The following is a 9,141-nucleotide window of genomic DNA, read 5'->3' on the forward strand; positions in this document are numbered from 1 at the left end:
CAAGGTGAAATAAGTTGAGTCTTATTTCTTTTTTTTTTTCTTTTTTTTATACAAATTAATCTTGTAATACATCTAATAAGGAGGTAAATTGGGTGATGGCCCATTTTTGCAAATTTATAAATCAAGAATAATTTTAAAAGTTAATTAAGATGCAATACAACAAACATAAAGCAAGTAAAAGAGAGAAAAATGAGTGCAAATGAAGATTTCCATACAACCCTACCTTCGATTATGACTTGAAACCCCAATCCCATCCCTCATAAGGAAACCCACTAGAAATAAAAAATTCTTCAATTCAAGAAATCCTTCAAATTATACTGTCCCTACAAATGAAGTCTAGTCACTTGAAAACACTCTTTCACAAATTATAGTGGAAATCGATAGTAAAATGTACAATATCTATCGTTTATAATGAATTGTAAGGGAAAATAGCTCCAATCTAATGGTACAATTAAAAAGAGTATTCAAGTTTTGGAATAAATATAAAAAAGTCTTAAAAAAAATTCTCAAAGGATGACAAAATTAATGTTTAAATAGTTAAAAGCATCATAAATGAAGTTTATGACATTTAAATAGATGGTTGCACAAACTAGCTCTTAGAGACACTTTCTTGTGCTTCTAGTTGATTGTTTGGTCAATTTTGATTGTTATTTGTCAACATTTAACGAAAGTAGTAGGTGACCATTGAGAGCATCAAGGCATTAATCAAATTTTGGAAACCTTGAGATAAGTTATCTAATTGTCCTAATTCTAATTTAATTTTCCATATCTTCTTTTTTATTTATTTCTTTTGATTTTCTTTCGAACACATTAGAATAAGTTGGGTGTAGACAAATTGGGTTATATATGAGTGTTATTAGATTCAACATTTAGGAAATTATTTGATTGGATGTTGATTGTTTGATAAATTATGATTGAGATTAAGTTAATTTTTTTTTTCTTTTTTCTTCAAATTCTCTTATCTAGACAAGCCATTGGATAATTTTATGACAATTGGTTTTGAATAAATGCATTAATTTGGTTTCATGCCTTCTTGAATTTATGTTTTCGGTTAATGTATGCTTTTGGCTTACCTATCACAATTCATATACATTTGACACCAATAGATGATTACTTGTCCAGGCTTGATTAGGCACATATTTAGGACACTTTTGTATCATAATTTAAAACCCAAATTAAGAAACAATTAGTTTTGAACACAATTGCACCTTGGGTTAATATTTAGGACACTTGAGTTTCACCTTGGCACACTAGAGAATTCACATACACACTCTTACACTTTTCATTGATAGTTTGTGTTTGAGATTCTCTATGTTTTAATATTTTTAAAATTATTTTCAACTTTTTTTCATAGCCAAATCAATCTTCTAATTTCATTTTAAAAATAATCTTCAGTCATTGGGTATTGGTCTGACCGGTTGCCCAACTAGTCAACTGATTGTTTAACTAGTTGCCACTACAAAGAGCCTCCGTTTTCATGCACATGTCTAGGTGGAACTAGTCATTTGGTCAAGCAAAAAGCCAGAATATAGTGATTTTTACACACTTTTAAATTTCATCAAGTGCCGACTAGATATATAATTGTCTTTCAATTTTAAGTATTGACCAAAAGTTCAGTTTTCATCATTTTAAGTATTGAAATTTTTTTCAATTTTGTACTTTTGAGGTATATTTGGATTAAAAAAAATACTTTAAAGTGAGACATGCTTTTGACGAGCCAAGATTCTTAAAATAATGCATTAGCCCTAAAGACTATTTTGTTTAATGATCTTTCTTTCTAATTGAAGTGATGTTATGTCTTCATCTTTATAAAAAACATTTGTATTTTATAACCTACTCAGTCATACTTAAACAAAGGATTACAAAATCATCATTTGTTTAATTATTATTAAAATATCTTTTGTTTTAGTATTATTAAAATAGATTTAAAGAAACCTTGGATTAATAATCTTATTTTTTTATGATGGAAAAATCAAAGATACTATAAAGCTCCCTTTCAATATACAACACTAAATAAATTTCAATAAAAATAAAATACATAAGTTAGGGAAATAAAAATGTTTGAATATCATCAATAAGCTTAAGCAAGATGTGAGATATTCATTATCACACCCCAAAACCCAATTTAATGACATGACTGTAATTTAATAATTCAAGCCCGGAGACTCAAAGTACAAATGACTCAAACAAGAATCTTACAATTAGAAAGTTACTAATTATCAAATATTTGTTTAGAATAAGTTAAAAAAAAATACATATTACATTCCTCAAAAACTCAACTTTAAAAAAGCTATTAAAAGTAAAAACATCATACACAAAAAAAACTGCAAATATAAATAATCTAAATAGTCACCATTTTATAACATTCGAGCAATGTGTGCTAAGATAAAATTCTAAACTGAAATCCTAGTAGAGAATAATTTCTCATCCTAACCATTACTTCTTGTCCTACTGCGAGAACCTAAAAAATAATCAACAAATGGGAATAAACTCAAAGCCTAAAGCTTGATACAGTTTTATAGATAAAAAAAAAAAAATTAAAATATGAATACAAATTAGAAGATATAATTTAACAACCATTTTCATAAAATTTCTTAAAGTTCAAACATGTCTAGATACTCAAAAATTTCAACTAACATTATTTATGTCAATAGCAACTTCATATAAAATCAAATTATTTCAAAATATTTTTACTTTGACTATCAAACAACAAATGATGCCCAATTAAGTTAGACCTTACAAATTGGTGGCTAACTTCAAATATTATTCCTTTTTTAAGTGGATGAAATAAAACTCCCTAGTAATAGTAGGTCTAACCAAACCTCAAGAGGTTAGAGTTTAATGTAAATTCTCCACTAAAGGAATGTATAGGTCAACAAAAATTCACTTGCCAATTAAGACCAAACAAACCAAAGTCAAATAACAATGAAAAATATAATATCTCCATATTTTTTTGTTATCAAAGATGATCTAATATATTTTTCATGAAAAAATGTATTTGATTCATAGGAAAAATTTATTTTTAATTTTTTTTTATAGTACTAAGGATGATTGAAATACATAGAGATAACTAGGTGAGATGGCCTGATAGGAAAAATGTGATTGAGCTAATTATAAAAACAAAGAAAATTTAAAATGAATTAAAATTAGAAATTTATCATATTATAAATTGATAGTTTTGGTATAATAGGATAAAATATTTATTTTTTAAAACATAAATCAAATTCATATTTATGATTATCATGTATGTAAAAGTTTTAGAAACATTTAAATTATGAAAAGTTTTAAATTTATTTTAAAAGTATATAAATGGTATTTCATGACTTAGTCTTTAAGAAAATTATTAAACTAAAGAAACCTGACAAATTTTAAAAATATTGAGATCAATAAATCATTTCTCTTCGAAATTTATTCTTGCTTGTACAATATGATAATAAATTATAAACTTTTAAAATAATCATGCTCTATTTATTTTTTATGATCTCAAAAAATAAAATAAGAGAATGTAAATCAAATTCACAGTTATTAGTACTACATGATAAAAATGCATGAAACATTTTAAGTATTCATTAATAAATATTTTATTATTTCCTCTGTAAAAACTTCCAAATTATTTTCAACACCTAATTCCATAACGAGTAAAAAATGCTAAGATTTAATTTGACTTGTTTGTATATATTTTTCTTTATACTTTTACTAATAATTTTTTTGGTAAAATTTTATGAAAAACATGGGTGTTTTTTTAGTTTTTATATTTTTAATGTTTTACCTTGTAAAATTCTTATGATAGATTAATTCTTTGAAAATTTCAATAATCAATATAATATAGAGTAGTAAAAGTTTGAAAGAATATAAAAATATATTAAAGAAAAAGAAAGTAGATATTATATGATAGATTTTGGCCTATTTTTTACTTCTATTTTAATAATTTTTATTTGGTATATAATATTTAGGATAATTGACAAGGTAAATGAAATTAAATACTAAGAGATAATTGCATGAGATAGTTTTATAAAAAATATAAGATAAATATGATACTAAAAGTAAAATTATTATAACGGATTAATTTTTAATAATATTGCCTTATATAATTCACATTATGAAGGATTAATTTTAATAATATTGACTTATATAATTCACATTATAAAATTTTCTAAAAAAATTAAAAGAGAATGGATACATTATTGATTGGGAAAATTCTTAAATATGTTGGGTTGAGACGAAAATTACCTGAAAGGTCACTTGCTATGATAATTCTCATGACAAGTTTGTCAAATTCCTCTAAAGGCCATTTTTTAAAATTGTCGAAAATATTTTTAACAACCAAATAAATAAATAAATAAATGTCTCGTGACCATGAAGTCAAAACCTCCCCAAGAAAAAAAAAAAAAAAAACTTTTTCATGTTGTGGGTATTAACAAGGAGTTTAGCAAGAGTTAAGGTAAGAAAAAAAATCTCAATTTGTGAAGTGAAAAAAATCTCCAAAATACTTCTTTCATATGTGTACAAGGAATCTAACCTGGATAAGGAGAAATGTTTTTTTCTCATTCACCCAAAAAATTAAATAAGCATATGAATATGTGAAGTGAAGAATAGATCTGATATGCTTTATTTATTTATTCATTTTGTATTGTAGAATGATATTTATTTTTATTTTTTTTAAAAGGTTTAAAACTTATATTAGGGAACGAAATGATCATGGTTTTAACAATATAAATCTTACAAATTAGATCTAATAAATTGAATGAGGTTTTGAGAAAAAAAAAAGTCCTTATTTTTTATGTGATATCCTATCAATTTTTTCTTAGTTGTTTGATATGATTTTTGTCATTTTTTGTGTAATCGTGGAAACATATTGGATTATCATTAAAAATGTTTTTGCTTTAAATTTATTGTTGGAACCACTTAAAAATATCACAAAAAAATAAATCTTATTTATTTTATGTTTGGTTGGGGCCACTTTGTTTGTGTATTTTTGAAAGAAGGGTGTAAATAAAAAATGTTATTTAAATTTCATAATAAATAAATAAAATGTTATTTAACTTTCATAATAAATAAAATTTTAAAAATGTAAGAAGGGTACAAAAAAATGTAAAGATACGAAGACTATGAGAAAGGTATAAAAAAATGTGAGAAGAGTATAAAGATTTTAAGGAGGATACAAAAATGTGTGGTAAGTACAGAAAATATAAGGAGAGTATGAAAAATGTGAGAGTATAAATAATATGAGGAGAGTATAAAAAATGTAAGGAGGTTACGAATAATATAAGGAAGAGACGAAGAATGTGAAGAAAGAATGAAGGGTGTGAAGAGGGGATGAAAAATATGAGAATGATATGAAAAATATGAATAAGATACAAGGATTGTGAGGAAATTATACCCTTCTCATATTTCTCATACATTTTCTCATTTTTCATTCTCTTCTCATATTTTTTTGGTATCTTCTTATCATTCTTTGTACTTTTCTCACATTGTTTATGTCATCATCACGTTTTTCATACCATCCTTATAATTTTTGTACCCTCCTTACATTATTTGTACATTCATTACATTTGTTGTACCTTCTTCATATTCTTTTATACAATCTTTACATTATTTGTACTCTTTTCACATTTTTCGTATCCTCCTTACATTCTTTATACTCTCATTACATTTTTCATATATTCCTCACATTTTTTATACCTCATCATATTTTTCAAACCTTTTTCACTTTTTTTTATATATTATTCTCATATTCTTTATATTCTCCTTACATTCTTCATTCTTCCTCACATTCTTCGAATTCTCCTTGCATTATTTGTACCATTCTCACATTATTCACACTATCCTCACATTCTTATTATTATTCTCATATTTTTCATACCTCTTGACATTTTTTATACCATCCTCACATGTTTTTGTATTCTCTTTACATTTTTTCACTTTTCTCACATTCTTCGTATCTTCCCCACATTTTTTGTATCTTTCATAAATTTATAATTTTTACTTTTTAAAATTTATTTTAATATTCTAATTGAGTTAAAAAAAAAAACACTCTCAATATTTCACTCAATAATCTCCATATAAAAATTGAAATATCATACTTTATTAACTATAAATTAAAACTTAAAAACATAATTACAATTAAATAAATTAATAATACTATTTTGAATTGATAATAAATTCAATATTCTAATTTTTAGGAATAAACACTTTAATGAATATATTTAAAAAATAAGTTGTTTACATAGTCTTAGAGTAATAACTTAATATCATAAAATAAATTGTAATTATTCTCTTACTAAATTTTTATTAATACTTAAAAGTGGTGAATTTGAATAATCACTTAATATGATCCCTAGACAATCACTTTATAAATGATTATTTAAAAAATCATTTTTTCTATATATATATATATATATATCAAATGCATTACAAATAAGATAAAATATTTACTAAATATGTAGTAAAAATAATTATTTTTAAACATGATTTATGAATTACAACTTTTTTTTTCCAAATTTGTTTAAACATAACATAATTTTAAAAAGTTGTTAATCTTCCTTATTAATTTTTTTATTTCATAAAATATAAATAACTTATTTTACCTTAATAATCAAATCTTCAACTTTAAAATGTCTTCATTACCAAAAAAAAAAAAAAAAAATCTTCGAACTCCTTTATTCACCTTTTTATTCTCAATGATAATTCTTCATTCAACTTTGCAATGTTTCAATTTATATTTATAATTTGGCTCTTAAGTAAATTAAATTTCATTTTAAAATTTTACCTTATTTATAAAATAAATTTTTAAATGTTAGGATTGGTTATTTTAAATTCTTTTGTTGGTATAGTTAAGTAGGTAATATTAATTTTTAATTCTTAACCAATTAAAAATCAACTATAAAGATAATTGGAATGTTTAATGCATAGGATTTTAACTCTTTGAAATTTACTTTAACGAGTTGGTGATTTGTTCAATAGTTTTTTTTTTTTAATTATTATGATACTTTTCACATGTCCTCATTTTATTAGTTGTAAAAAAATAGGTAGTGAATGAAAAGTGTCTTTCGATACCAAAGCAAAACCTTTTTAAAAAAAGTGAAAACATCATCTTTGAAAAGAGTGGTCATGAGGGTCAGAATGGAAGTAAGTAGAAATTGAAGAGCATTGTGAGTGACCATAAGGGTCAAAATGGAAATAAGTGGGAATGAAATTGTGGTGGATTTCATATGATGTGTGATGTGTAGTGAAATGAGTGGTAAAAATAAATATATATATAATATAAGAAAAATGCTAAAGTAGCGAAGTGATACCCATGGAATAAAAGTAAGAATAGATCTAATGCATGCAAACCCAACAAACCCCCCCCATTCCATCTCTGAAATTATTTGAACTTTTTCCCATGAATATGTAAAGAGTGTCTTGTTACCATTAGATTTCATACACATTTCATTCAAATTTTGCCTTCTTGAAAGTAATAGTCAAATTTGCTCCCTTCTCTAGCCATTTTCTGGCTCCACAACTGCATAAGAGATTTAACTCATTCAAATATGTATGGTGAAATTTAGGTCATTAAACAAAGGTACAAATGAATGAGGTCAAGGTATAAGGATATAAACAAATGAGATTAAGATAGAAACAATGAGATCAAAAATTGTATATATATATGGTGAAATCTAGACCATTAAATAAGGGTACAAATAAATGGAATCAAGGTATAAAGGTATAAACAAATGGGATTAAGATACAAACAATGAGATAAAAAAACTGTACATATGTATAGTGAAATCTAGGGCATTAAATAAATGTACAAATAAAAGAGATCAAAAGATAAATGTACAAACAAATGAGATTAAGGTACAAACAACGAGATAAAAAATTGTAGTGTATGGTGATGAATAGAAAAATGATAGAGAGAAAATAAGAATGGAAGAGTAGTAAGGTCTCATATGATATGCCGTAAAATATGTGAAATAATAAGGGTATGTCTAATACTAATACTAAATAATAATTATAAATAAAATTATATATATATATATATAAACACCATACTTACCAAAACAAAATTAGGGGTCTACACCTTCATTTTAAAATGTTTTTATTCATCGAAAAGAGTTAATCTATTTTCTTTAAAACAAATATATCATATTTGATATATGATTTTCAAAAAAACTCAAACTTTTAAATAAAACATTTTAAAATTAGTTAAATTACAATTATTAACTTGATAGGTTTTTTTACAATCTTAAAGTAATAACTTAATATAATTATAAAATAAATTCAATTATTCTTTTACAAAATTTTTATTAATACTTAAAAGTGGTAAATTTGAATAATCACTTAATATGATCCCTAGACAATCATTTTATAAATGATTATTTCAAAAATCACTTATATATATATATATATATACAAATAATATAAAATACTTACTAAATATTGTAAAAAATAATTATTTTTAAACATAATCTATGGGTTTGAATTTTTTTTTTAAACATAACATAATTTTTAAAAGTTGTTAATATTCCTTACATAAATTTTGGTTTCATAAAAAATATATAAACTTTCTTACCTTGATAATCAAATCTTAAACTTTGCAATGTCTTTATCACAAAAAAAAAAAAAAAAAAAAAAAAAAAAAAAAAAAATCTTCTAACTCCTCTATTCACCTCTTTATTCTCAATGATAATTCTTCATTCAACTTTGCAATATTTCAATTTATATTCATAATTTGGCTCTTAGGTGAATTAAATTTCATTTTAAATTTTTTACCTCATTTAGAAAATAAATTCTTAAATGCTAGAATTGGTTATTATAATTTTTTTTTTTTTTTTTTTTTTTTGGTTTGGTTAGGTAGGTAACATTAATTTTTAATTCTTAACCAATCAAAAATCAACTATAAAGAGAATTAGAATGTGTAATGCATAGGATTCTAACCCCTCAAAAAATTTACTTTAACGAGTTAGTGACTTGTTCAATAGTTTTTATTTATTTATTAATTATTTTTATACTTTTCATATATCCTTATTCTATTAGTTGTAAAAAAAAAAAAGATAGGGTATGAAAAGTGTTTTTTGATACCAAAGCAAAACTTTTTTTAAAGAGTGAGATGAATAAAACATCTTCTCATAAAAGAGTGATCATGAGGGTCAAAATAAG

This window comes from Vitis riparia, chromosome 1 (assembly GCF_004353265.1).
Source record: "Vitis riparia cultivar Riparia Gloire de Montpellier isolate 1030 chromosome 1, EGFV_Vit.rip_1.0, whole genome shotgun sequence".
Classification (NCBI taxonomy): domain Eukaryota; kingdom Viridiplantae; phylum Streptophyta; class Magnoliopsida; order Vitales; family Vitaceae; genus Vitis; species Vitis riparia.